This window comes from Sciurus carolinensis, chromosome 8 (genome assembly GCF_902686445.1).
Source record: "Sciurus carolinensis chromosome 8, mSciCar1.2, whole genome shotgun sequence".
Taxonomy (NCBI): Eukaryota; Metazoa; Chordata; class Mammalia; order Rodentia; family Sciuridae; genus Sciurus; species Sciurus carolinensis.
Window position 1 is genome coordinate 52173227 of NC_062220.1, and position 14329 is coordinate 52187555.

The 14329-nt window shown below is 33.3% G+C and overlaps 1 non-coding gene across 1 annotated transcript; it reads left to right on the forward strand.

Annotated features, from left to right (window-relative positions):
• Positions 1-4000: 4000 nt before the first annotated feature.
• LOC124992067 (U6 spliceosomal RNA) lies at positions 4001-4108 on the forward strand. Its single transcript, XR_007110064.1, has one exon. It is a non-coding gene; the product is annotated as a U6 spliceosomal RNA (small nuclear RNA).
• The last annotated feature ends 10221 nt before the right edge of the window (positions 4109-14329 follow it).

Sequence of the window (14329 nt, forward strand, 5' to 3'; positions counted from 1 at the left end):
TTTTTTGTTTATTCCTATATTCATTCATTTATTCACTTGCTCATTTATAAGTATTTGATGTATTCCAAGTGCTAGCAGATGAAGGAGAATGCTAAGTACCATTTGAATGTTATGTGATGTCTGAATTAAATATGGTGCCTTGGTACTGGCAGAAATCCAATGATACAAGAAATGTTATCTACATAACATCTCTTCCATGAGGATACTGAAGCATAGAGAGGGCATAGTAATTTGCTCGAGGTTACCAGATAATAAATGCAAACTAAGGGTCAAAATCCTGTTATACCTTCAAAATTTATTATGTATTGTAGGAATGGCTCCCTTTCTCTTTGTCCATGGAATACATAGAAATGGCTCTTAAGGATTGTAGGAATCTCTGGACATGGGAAAGAAATCAATGTCAATCAAAAGATACAATCTGTCAGTGACAAAAGTTGGGATAAAATCTCAAAGTTATTCTGGTGTTGTGTTATTCATCCAAATTCACATTTTTCCCTTCATTCCACGTATCGTTTTACGTTAAACTATGGAGAATTATGGGAAGTAAAAACGAAATCTAATATGCTAATGAAATTTAGATTTAAGCTATTGGATTTTTCTTTCCCTATTTCCTTTTAATATATGTTCTATCAAGTCCTAAACATATATTTCTTGCTCTCTGAACCAGTGAACTGAAATTGCTTGATACAACTACTATTGACACTGTTTGATTTTGTAGACTAGGTAAATATCTTAAAATTTGTCTAAAAATGGAATAAAAATTTATCTCAGATTTCTTTTGTTAAATTGAACAAGATATGTTTGGAGGAAAACTTTAGCCCTTTGAATTAAGAAATATGACTTTAGATGTGAGGGTATGGAATAGTGGATGGTTTCATAAAATAGTGCAAAACTTCTGATAAACAGTTTTAGCCTTTTGTGCACAGTAAAACCATTCATCATCTATGACACAGTAACTTCACTTCTACAAAATTATACAAAGGAAATAGAAATTTCTGCTATAAGAAGTCTTATTTAAGAATTATTTATGACACTAAAAAGAGATCAAATATATGTGATCAACAAAACAGAGAGATGAGTTAAATTGGGAAAGTATAATGTGATTTAAGGCAACAATTCAAAGTATATAATTTTGAGTATAGAATACTCCTAATATATCAAATAGTAGCACTGAAAGCGTAGAGCCCAGCCAGTAGTGTTGGCATCACCTGGCACCTTGGTAGAAATGCAAATTTTGGACTCTCCCCTCAGACTTACTACAATAGAAATGTGATATGTTGGAATAGGTAAACTGTGTGTTGATAATCTTCCTTGTGGTTTTGATGCTTCAAGAAGTTTGAGACCATGGATATGAGTTTTGAAAAACTATAAAATAATTTCATCACAAAATACTACATTTTAGAAAATTCAGATAATTCAATGAAGCATTAATTGTGTATAAGTTCATTATGTAGCAAATTCTAAAAATTGGAAATTGAATGTTCCCTCTCTACCTCTTAAACCGTACCCTCCAAAAGTAACTAGTATTTTTTATTAGTGCATCATAACTATATAGTAGTAGAATTCACTGTTACATATTTGAACATGCACATAGTCTATACACATACATATACATATATATATGTATATATATATATACACATACATATACATATATATATGTATATATATATACATATATATATATCATAATTTGGTCAGTTTCATTCCTTATTACCTCCCATTTCTCTTGTCTCTTCCCTCCCCCCTTACTTCCTTCCTCTACTCCTTTGGTCTCCTATTTTCATGAAATGCCCCCCACCTTTTTCCCTTTGTTCTCTCTAGCTTCCACATATGGGATAAACATATGACCTTAGACTTTCTGAGTTTGGTTTATTTCACTTAATACTTTGAAGTTCTATCTATTTTCCTGCCAATGGCATGATTTCATTCTTTAAGACTGAGTAAAATTCTATTGTGTACATATACCACATTTTCTTGATTCATTCATCCATTGACAAACACTTAGACTGGTTCCATAATTTAACTATTGTGTATTGTGCTACTATAAACATTGGTATGCTAGTATCTGTATTTGCTAACTTCAGTTCTTTAGGATAAATACCAAGGAGTGGTACAGTTGGGTCAAATGGTTGTGGTTGTTTTATTCTTTGTCTTTTGAGGACTCTTTCATACTGATTTCCATAGTGGTTATACTAATTTCTAATGACACCAATAGTGTAAATGCGTTACTTTCCCCCCCACATCCTCTCTAGCATTTATTATTTGTTTTCTTGATGATTGCCATTGTAATTGAAGTGAAATGAAATCTCAGTGTAGTTTTTGATTTGCATTTCCTTAATTACTTGTAAAGATGTTGAATATTTTTTCATAGATTTGTCAGTCATTTGTATATTTTTCTTTTGAGGAGTATCCATTTAGGTCATTTGTCCACTTATTTATTGGGTTGTTTTTTTGGTGATAAGTTTTTTCAGTTCTTTATATAGTCAAAAAAGTATTTAGCACAGATTTTCTCCCATTCTGAAGGTTCTCTCTTCATGCTTATAATTGTTTCCTTTGCTGTGAAAAAGCTTTTCAATTTGATGTCATCCCATTTATTTATTCTTAGTATTTTTTCCTTAGCTTTAGGAGCCATATTGAGGAAGTCAGTGCCTACATCTCTAGGTTGGCATATTGACCCCTACATTTTCGTTTACATTTCAAAGTTTCTGGTCTAATTCCTAGGTCTTTGACTTTTGTGCAAGGTGAGAGAGAGAAATTCTAGTTTCATTCTTCTACATGTGAATAGCCAGCTTCCTGCACCATTAACTAAAAAGGTTGTCTTTTCTCTAGTGTGTGTTTTTGTAAAGGATCAGATGACTATCTGGGTTTGTCTTTGTGTCTTCTACTCTACTACTAGACATTGTGTCTGCTTTTGTGCCAGTACCACGCAGTCTTTGTTATATAGCTCTGTAGTATAATTTGAAGTCAAGTATTGTGACGCCTTTAGCATTGCTTTGTTGGCTTAGAATTGCTTGGACTCTTCTGGGTTTTTTTCTTTCAAATGAATTTTAGAACTGTTTTTTCAGGTTCTGTGAAGTATGTCTTTGATATTTGGATGGGGATTGCATTGGATGTGTTAATCACTTTTGGTAATATGGCCATTTTATCAATACTAACTAATGTTGTTAACTAATAATAATTAATATTAGACAATATTAATATTTTAAATGACCATATTATCAATGGTATACACTATTAATAACACTTACCCCATAATCAAATTTTTTAATTACAATGGAGTATTATAATTATAATGAACCAGTGTTTACATGTTAGAAAAATAATACATCATGGACATCTTTTCAGGTTGGTAAATCATATCTACTTATTCTTTTTTTATTGTATACTTAATATTCCAGAGTAGGGATATGCCATAGTTTTTACTACCATTCATTGTAATGGCCATTTAAACAATTTATAATTTGTTGCTGCCGTGGAACAATGCTATAATCTAATTCTATGTCCTTATGATATTTGTAGTGATAGATTGAAATATAGTTGATAAAAATCCCCAATATTCTAGTACTGAAATTGATTGTTTGCTCCATAAACATTTATCTGATACTGTGAATGGTTTGTTTCCCTCCTTTCTCTTTTACAGATTTTTACCAGTGTTTTATGAAGAAAAATTGGGTTAATCTACATTGATGAGCAGCTCTGTCTAATCACAGTGCTCTAAAAAAAGAAAGAGGCCTGTATTCCAAGCACTAAGTTTATGAAAATAAATCACCCCATTTTATTAATTCAATTTACCCTACTTATATTAAAATGAAAGCTGGTCATAGTAAATGAAGGGTAGATAGGACTGTATGGTGCTGCTTGTTAATATCGTTGAAAATAAAATCAATGAGTTCAATCACAGGAAAATAATATCCTATAAAACATCTAAATTCATTAAACAATTGTTTGTAAGAAGAGAATTTTATTGAGAGGATTTGCTTTCTAAGAAATAAGGTGAGTGCTCACTTCGGCAGCACATATACTAAAATTGGAATGATACAGAGAAGATTAGCATGGCCCCTGCGGCAAGGATGACATGAAAATTCGTGAAGTGTTCCATATTTTGAAATGCAAAAAAAAGAAATAAGATGATTATAATGGAAATTATAGTTCTTTTAATTTTCATAAAATCAAAATATATACTAGTCAGGTTAGAATGTTTTTGTTAACTCTAATACCTTATATTTTTGTAATCTAAGCTCAATGATATTTTCCTCCTATAACATGCAATTAATATTTTTGTTACATGTTTATTAAAAGTTGACAATATACTTTATATAGCTTCTAATCATGATTTTTAGGCTAGTAAATTCTTTTTTGGGGGGTGGTTATTGGGGATTAAACTCAGGGGCATTCAACCACTGAGCCACATCCCCAGTCCTATTTTGTATTTTATTAAGAGACAGGATCTCGCTGAGTTGCTTAGCACCTCGCTTTTGCTGAGGCTGGCTTTGAACTTACAATCCACCTGCCTCAGCCTCCCTAGCCCCTGGGATTACAGGTATGTGCCAACACACTTGGTTTAGGCTAGTATTCTTTTAAGTACTGTGCGCTAAGTGATTGCACCACTGGAGCTGCTGTAGGCTAGTGTATTCTATATGACATCACGTAGTACAGTATCATTGTAAAAACATGTGTAAACTTAAACTTGTCACTTAAAAACCTTCTAAGGCAAATCCTCTTACAATACAATTTCATTTAGTGTAATGAAATTCTATTAGAATATTTAACTCGTTATAATTCAATCATTTCAAATGGTATTTAGGTCAGTAAGACTCTGGATTAAACAAAAAATGGCTTCAACTTTTGAGATATACAGAAATAAAACTATTTGTTTTGGTCATAAAAACTAAACAGATTGTAAATTATAAAATGAAAAGAGCCATTATCCTACCATTATTAATCGTGTTACAATACCTCTATCTTTTTTAGACATGTCTTTTTATTCTCACTAAATGAACAGTTTCATATTCTAGTTTTCCTTTATGTTTATAGCCTAATTTACTTGGCTTACTGGTTTATAGTAGTCATAAGCATAATTTTTAATTACTGCAAATGCCCAATTTTGTGTTTGGCCATCATTAACTTAAGTCATTTCTTTATAGTAGGACATTCATTTTGTATTTCTGTCTCACTCATAAATGATATCAAAATGGGAATATCATGTATATATTGTTTCATCCAGTCTGTTATTTTCTTAGGATGTATTATTTGAGCTTAAATTTCTGGATTAAAGGTAGTGAACATTGAATACTTTGCTTTTTTAAGAATATAAAACCAATAACATTTAAAACTCAAAAATAAACTGTGGAAAAAATCAAACTTATACACACATTTGCATGCAAGTTTTATTTTTAAAAATGTATTTGTTGGTAAATACCCAATATTGACTATGTAGCTTAATCCTGAACTTCAAATAAATGTAATAATAATAAAGCCAAGATAGAGAATTGTAGGTGCAGATTTGTTACCATAGGACAAATCAATCTTTCTTGCATAAACATTTTGTCATAAGTAAGCATTCCAAAGAATAAAGGAATTTCCACATAGTGTTATATAACTAACCAACCAACACTTTGTTGTTCTTATTACAACACTTCTGTACAATGAGTGTTCCTCCTTGGTAATTTTATGCCTGTTCACTTTCACTCGCCATGTTCAAATATGCTGGTTTGTATTGAAGGAAGGGAGGTGAATGTTTCTAACTTTTTTGTGTTAACAAAATTAATTAATAATTAATATTCAGTTTTCTTCCTTCCTTTTACAACCTATAGTTCTCCTGATTACTTAAAAATAAAAAAATCAAACCCAAAACTAATCAAGTGCATTATACTTCTAATTATACTTCTATTCACACAGGGCTTGAAACATGGTCTAAGGATAAATTAAGGAGTCCAGCAATAATAGATGAGAAAGAATGAAGAGGTACAGAGTGGTGAGTTTATTACACCTTTTTCTTTCCCAGTTAGAATGAAAATATTCCTTTTCACTTGCTAGTTCATTGCAGAGTGGCTACTTATCCACTGGGGTTCAGATTAATCTTCTACTGACTAGGGATATGATTTCTAGCAATATGTTCACAATAACGAAGTTCAATTAGAGCAAAAGAAAATTACAGGTCCAGTGGAGTTCATTATAATGGGATCTTATGCATATTTGTATTTTATTGAGAATATAAATCAACCTGGTAGAGATTTCTTTTACCCATCTTTGGAAGCCATCTGCCAATTTAATTTATATATTTCATTCATAGAAGAGGATAACTTGTAAAGCTAGAAATGTCTCTTTGTTTGAGTATTTCATGACAAATATGGAGTGTTTGTTACTCATTTTGTAAGAAAAATATTAATAAATTAAAGGAGACATATTGGTATAATTTTCTATCATAATGCTGTATCATACTTTAAACTAGAAAAATAATGCTAAAGAGTCTAACCTTTGTCTTCACCAAGGAAACCAGAGTTTAGCCTGCATGAGATCTTCAGCATGGATTTGTTTTTCAGAAGGAAGACGATATGTGAAATAATCAGTCTCTGGACAGAAAGAGTATTTATATAAGTTCAATCTGCCTTAAATTATAATGAACAAATACAACCCTTAGTATATTCCATACAGGTTTCCAGGCTCTTGAAATACATATTAGCTTATTCAATTTCTACCTCAACCATTTGAGATGGTACTTTTTTTACCCCTCTTTTATGGATGAGGAAACTGAGACACATAAAGGTGAAATAAATTACCTGAGGTCACACAGCTACCAAATGTTAGAGCTGGGAATCAAATACTAGCAACCCAAGTACAGAATGCATTTTCTCAATAATTCCTGCCACCTGAGGGACCGGTGAAGAGCCAGTGTAAGGAGAGAAGGTACTGAAATATCTGGGTTGGCTTCTTTGTATTTTTCAAATGTGAACCACACCTAAGAAAGAAGGATGGACCAATATCTATGCCATAGGCCAGTATTACAGAGATGTATGGTGTTGTGCTTCTTAGTCCAGTATACACATGAATTATCTGAAGAACTTGATAAAATCACAGATTCCTGAGGTTCATTGTCAGCTCTTCTGCTTTCAGAGATTGAGCATGATGGCCCAATCAAACAACACTGACATAAGGGACACAGGACCCTGAGAAACAGAAATGAGTCCTATTTCCCAGTGAGATGAGATGCAACTTTGATTAAGAAATAAAGTTTGTCCAGTGAATTAAAGTCAGAATGGCAACTGCTGACATGTTGGCCTTCATTATTGTAGCAGAGGTTCATTTATATGGCAATCATTATAACTTCCCAAGGATTGCAAGAACTGGGGAGGGAGAAGGTCACAGCTCAGCAACCAGGCAGTTGGGGCAGCACTGATGAAGATTTGATGTGATAGAGAAGAAAAGAAGGTCGTGTGCTTTTTCAGCATTTAAAGAAGGCTGAGGATGCCTAAATCTTGCATTCTGTTTCAGGAAATTAAAACAATGTCAGTAGTTATGCTTCAAGGTGGTTAAGTTTGCCTACTGAGGGTTTCAAAGTGCTTATGTGTAAGTCCGGCAACTGGGTGTCAATATGTTAGAGGGGTTTTCTGTTAATCATGCCTAATGTTTTATGACTGGAATCCTCTTCTTTCTTTTCCATCTTTTCCTTCTTTCATTCCAGAAACATTTATAGAGCAATTACCCTGTTCTAGATTTTGAAAGTAGGTAATGGGGATTAGGAAGTTTGTGGTTCAACGGGGGCCAACAGCCACAAACTAAGCATGCAGTACTAAGCAAGTACTCCACAAATTAGCTGTAGCAAGTCATAAATTTCATGAGGGGGTAATACTCTGCAAGCTGAGCATGGGGATGGGTGGTCATGGTGATAAATCTGTAAAAAACTGTATATCATTGCTTACAATGCTACATCTAACAGGGAAATCTCCATATGGAGAAGCGCTGTTTGCCTTTTCTTGATGCCATCTATGATTATGTTGAAAACAGAAATTTCTCTTGATGTGGATTTGACTTGTTTCATTCTTGAACAAAAAAACAAGAAAATATCTCAAACTTTCTGATGCTTATCCTAAATATACCCCCTCCCACCCGGCTGAAATCACTAAAGTGAAAGTGTAAACCCCTTGAGGATTAGTATTACTCTTCCACTGACCATATGACCTATGTGGACACAGGTCTTTCCCATTGTTTGTTTCAGGTTGTAAAACTACTATAGGTCATGGGCTTGGAGCTGTGCAATTAATTTTCTCAGCACTGGGAGCTTCATGCACCATTAGTTGCTTAAATGATCTTTTCATTCTAGGGATGATGCTAGTGAAGTTTTCATCTGAATTTGATTGATAGTCTAAATAAATGCTTGATTTTACATAGATTATACTAATGGCTATGTTTAATACAGTGTTAAAAAGATTTGGCTTGTGAGGCAAAGCTTCAAAAACTAGAGAGAAACCCATGGATGGCACACATTATCCTTTTGTTATGTTATAGGGCCATATGTTTATGTAGAGTTAGTTATTTTGGGCTAAACTTCTGGCTGAAGTGGGGTGGGAGTGGGTTAAATGTGAACTGTGGAAAGATGTTACAATAGACTTATTAAACAGACATTAACATTTTAAACTAATAAATGTCACAAAGGTAAGTAGAATCATATTCTTTATCAGAATCTGATCATATAGATAGACATACTGAATCTTTTCTCTAAAGGTTTTCTAGTAAGTAATAAAAAGGTTACCATCAATTTTTATGACCCCTAGTTCTTTGACGTGCTAACATTGAATCCAAATGAACTTGCAAAATGTCTCCCAAAGCTATTTTTTTCCTAGAATTTCATATACTTACCATATAATTTGAATCTGTATATCTTGAAAAGCAATGGTGTTTACTTTTGAAGACTAATTGCCCTATACCCAGTTCCTGCTCTTAGTCATCCTCATAGAATTCCATTGCCAGAGCTGTACACCAGTAAGGGCTGTCCCCAGCTGCAATCTAGGGTTCTGTTGATATCCATCCTGGCATGCACAGTCTCTGGATTTTGGAAGGGAAACATCTCTTAAAATGTAAAGATTGCAGTAGGATCATTTTTCATAATAACATTGGAATCTAGAGAGAACTCATTTCTAGATCTTGAGCTCCCTCTGCTATTTGGTGGCATGTTCGTGTCAGCTGTGGCTGCTCTTCAGAAGGCATGCAGGCCTTCCAAACCATCTCTTTGAGATTTGTTGTTTTCTAACGGGATCTTAAAATGTACAATTCACATTGCTGACAGAAGATGATGAGGAAGCCTTATAAATCAGAGCCTTTGAAGTATGGAGGAAAAATGTATATCTTGTGGATGGACACACACACACACACACACACACACACATACACACCCATATATGTGCAAGCACATACATCTATACATGCATTTCATTCATATCATACATATGTATGAACAGATACATATCATACATATATATGACACACACATACATTTTCATACATACATATCATACATACATTTTCATATATACATGAACACCATATATATATGTATATATGTATATGTGTGTATATACACACACACACACACACACTAAAATCAGTGAAAGGGAAAACATTTTTCCAGGAAAATAAGCAAAAGTACTACTTTGACTAAGAATCAGAGAAATAGAAACAGTTTAGAAATATTGAAGGTGTTCTGTAAATTTTAGCCTTATTTAACTACTGGTTTTAGATTATGTTTTGTGTGTGAATTATTTAAAATTCCAATGAGGTTTTTCTGGGACTTGTGAAGCAACTGAGTTTTGGCATTGGCTTAATTCGAAGCTGCTAGCAGCCTGGCATAGGAGGTATCAAGCTGCTTTAGTCCACAGAGGCTTAGAAGGGTCTACATTCCAGGCTTGCTGTTTTTGCAACATAAAACCCTGTCTTGTCTGGCTATTCAAAAGGTGTGAAAACTGATCCATTCAATGTTCTTCTTTTTCCTTCCAGCAGTAAATTTTTTCCTTCCTTCTTTATTCATCTTCTAAGCTAACACCCTTATCTGGGACTATTTTCTGTTAAACTTGGAAAACACTATAGCTACTTTACTTAGGTTAGTGCCTAAAATATGTTTGTTCAAGCTTTTTCTTAAGGAGGAATCCAGCTCAACCAAACTTAAACATTGTGGATAAACGTTTTCCTCTTTCAATGATTCTCCTTAATCAAAATCCAATACCAGGTTGTTCCATGCTTGCTGTGCATTTACCTGATTTCCTTTTGCCTACATAGAACATATTAACTTTGATTAGTTTTTAAATTTTTTCCAGCTCTATGGTTTTTACATTTTCTCACTCTGAGTTGTTTTGCTGATATTTATTTTGTACAATATACTTCCTTGACCCTCAGTTCACTCATTTGTAAAAATGTTAATATTTTCTTATTGTAAGTTAAATGAAGTTAACATATAAAAAGATTTTTAGTATTAACTGTTGCTGTACAGCATGAGTATTTGGGAAAACTTTTCTTTGTAATTAAAGAAAATATAGATTGAATCATAAGGGTACATCCAAATCACCACTGAAGTTTCTATGTGATGGAGTAATTAAGAATTTTATTACTGAGTACTCCTAAGTTATAAAGAGCAACTAGATATGGGACATCAGGTAGAATGAGAAAGTGTATAACATCTTGAAGAGCAGTTGACTAAGGATTCAAATCATATATGTACATAATGTATGTAGAATTCATATTGTCAAATTTACAAGTGAAAAGTTTTTCTAATGCATTTCATTTTGAAGGAATTTTCAAAGTTTAATTATTTCCATCAATAATTAATATATTATTCTTATGAACATTAAATATTATAGATAAGGTTAAGATTCTTCTTTATTCCCACCTGATGTTTCTTACCTTTTCTAGAGGTAGTAATTTTTTCCTGTTTCATATGCTCCTCCCTTCCTTTGTATGCATGTATGTATGTATGTATGTGTATTTATACATATAAATACAAAATATAAATATAAGTATATATATAGGATATAGAAACATTTAAAAAATATAAATTGTATTATGAATATATTGAAACCTTTTTTCACCCAACAAAATATCTTCACGAGCTTTCTATATCAATGTATATAGAAATATCTCTTTTAAACTGTAGTTTAGAATCAATGAACTACTGAATTCTGTTTTCCTTGGGGAGACCTTGGCCTCACATATCACAAACTCAAACAATAAATTGATTTAGCAACTCAAGGGCTCTCATCATTCTGGATCAGGTACTCAGGGCTAGAAAAGAGCAACTGTAACTGTAGCCGAAAGCTTGGTCCTTGTCACCGATGCCAATTCAATAACAAGGACACAGTTTAGAGAAAAAGGAAAAAGAAGTTTTATTGCTCTGTTAGCAAAGGAGAAACACAGGGGACTCCTGTCCCAGAGGCTGTGATTCTGTTCATCAGGAGGAACAGGGGGCTTTTAAAGGAGTTCTTCAAAAGCTACATACATTCCAGGTGTCCCCTGACGTGGGGTCCCAGGGTACTCTGATAATGTGTTAACACTCACTTGTTAATTTGGGAGATATTCACTTCCTAGATCCTCTGGCAGATACCTCCTTCCTGTGGAGCACAGGTAACTTAAGGTAATCTTGTTCCCTGTCCCCAGTTTGGGACAGGGAGAAGGAGAAGAAAAAGAAAATATACCCCTTTAAAAATAAGCCTCAGAGCTATATTCAAAAGTAGACCAGTTACATAACTGAACATCTCTTTCATGACTAACCCATCTCGGGCCTAGTGAATGGTCTTTCCACAGTCCTTGACCTGTGCCCACAAACAAAAAGTGGTTATTTCCTAAGGATATGGCACAGTGAGAGGTGCTACCAATGTCAGACAGGGACACTGCTCCAGACTTGTGGGGAGGATTTTATCCATGAATTTCTTTAGGTAAGAGAAGACATATTAATTGACAAGTCTAACTATTCTTTGCAGGTAGCAAATTACATAGATTTTTACAAAATAAATATTATTTCTAATAGTCCTGAGTGCATAATTTTTGCTTCTGCATTTTTCCTGTTCCAATTCAAAGTAACCATAAATAAGCACAATATTCACAATAGTCCTACCTGGTACTTAGAGAATATTTTGCAGTATTAAACAATTCCTATTTCTACTATGAAATTCAGATGTATCACGGGTTAAGTAGAATACTGATTCTTTACATTGGCCAATAGAAGGATGTTAAAAATTGAGAATAGCTTATTTTTCTAAAAATATTTAATAAGATTTAATTAAACTTTCAGGACCTAAATTCAAAAGTTATTTTTATTTAAATAGTTTCCATTTAAAAATAAGTTCAATTAAAATTAATATTTTGTATTTTAATATTAGTATTTAATTCTGAATATTTTAAAAGTAAAATAACTTTTTAGAGAGATCAATATTTTGATTTTTAAATTTCCATCTTTATTTTTAATGAGTTATTTTTTACTGTAAATATTTGGAAAGAAAATCAATTTTTTTACTCTGAATAAAATTGCATTTCATTTTTAATTCTTTCATAAAGAATGAATAAGGTACTCTTGACAGGCTACAGCATGTGTGAAAGATAGAATATCTGGTGTTGGGCACCATGGAGGGTGCAGATGGCAGAGGGATTGGCAACAGGGGTCAGTCCTCACACCAGGGAGGTAGAGCCACAGGGTTGGGAACCAGAGGGGATGAGGATGGAACAGGAGAGGATGCATCACCTGTAGGAAGCAGTGTCTGGTACTGATCCATTATTTTTTATATGACTTTTTATTTATTATTATTATTTTTTAGTTAATGTCTTGTGGATATTTCACTCTTTTTTATGTCTGAGCAATATGCCATTGTGTATTATTTTAAAACCTAGGAAAAATAGAGTGAGAATTTTTTACTGGTAACAACCACATAAAATTTGCAGATAGAACAACAGAGATTTGTGATTTATTGAACATTAATTACTGATCAAAACAATGAAAGTGAGAAAAAATTTAGCCTGATCAAATCCAAACCTACCACATGCAGATCAGATAAAAATTTCTGCCATTTATACCTATTTTACTAAATAAGGAATTTAATTACTGATATAAATCATGAGAATAAAGAATTATTCATACTGAGTTTTCAAATCGGAATCAATAGTACAATTCTCTCTAGCCATTGGGAAGATAAGAGAAATGCAATCACAAAATTGTCAAATTGTAGGAGGAAGATGAGGCATTCCCTTTGTTTACTGGAAGATGATCCTGACTGTCATCTTTCTCAAAATATGAGAATATTTATAGCAAAATATATTTGAGTCAAAAATATTTATCCTTTTAATTAATTTTAAATGATACATAAAATGGCAAATATTATACATATTAATAGGATACCATGCAATGTTAGGATACATATATATACATTATGTAATGTTTAAATCAGGTTAAACATGTTACTCAGCTTTTCATTGCCATGACCAAAAAACCTGACAAGAACAACTTAGAGGTTGAAAATGTATTTTAACACATACCTTCAGAGGTCTCAGTTCACTCCACTGCTCTGGACCTGAGGTAAGGAAGATTATCATGGCACAGGGGTATGGCACTTGAAAGGTCCTCAGGTCATGGCAGCCAGAAAAAAGGGAGAGACAGAGAGAGAGAGAGAGAGAGAGAGAGAGAGAGAGAGAGAGAGAGAGAGAGAGAGAAGAAGAAGAAGAAGAAGAAGAAGAAGAAGAAGAAGAAGAAGAAGAAGAAGAAGAAGAAGAAGAAGAAGGGAAGGAGGAGAAGGAGGAGGAGGAGGAGGAGGGGAGGGGGAGGGGGAAGGCAGCAATTGGACAAGATATAAAGATATAATCCCAAGGGCTTGCCCTGGTGACAAAACTCCTTCAGTCATGTACTACCTGCCTATAGTTACCACTCCATACAGTAGTCCTTTCAAATTATTAATCTATCAAGTACATTCATTTCTGGTTTAGATTACAGCTTTCCTAAATACAATCATTTTACCCTGAATATTTCTACATTACCACAGTAGCTTTTGGGGGATACCTCATATCCAAAACATAACATCCATCAAATGTTTGTCAATTCTGTATAAAAACTTTCAAAATTCCATCTTCTTCTTTCTGGACATGTGCTGAGCATCATTGTCATTTATAGTCACCCTCTTATACAATAGCACACCAGAATTTCTTGCTCTTAACTATAACTTAGTACCTGTTGATCAACCTCTTCCATTCCTTCCCCAAATCTCAACTTTTAAGAAATCAACTATTTTAGATTCCATGGATGAGTGGAATCATGCAATCCTTGCCTTTCTGTGCTTAACTTATTTCACCTAACATAATG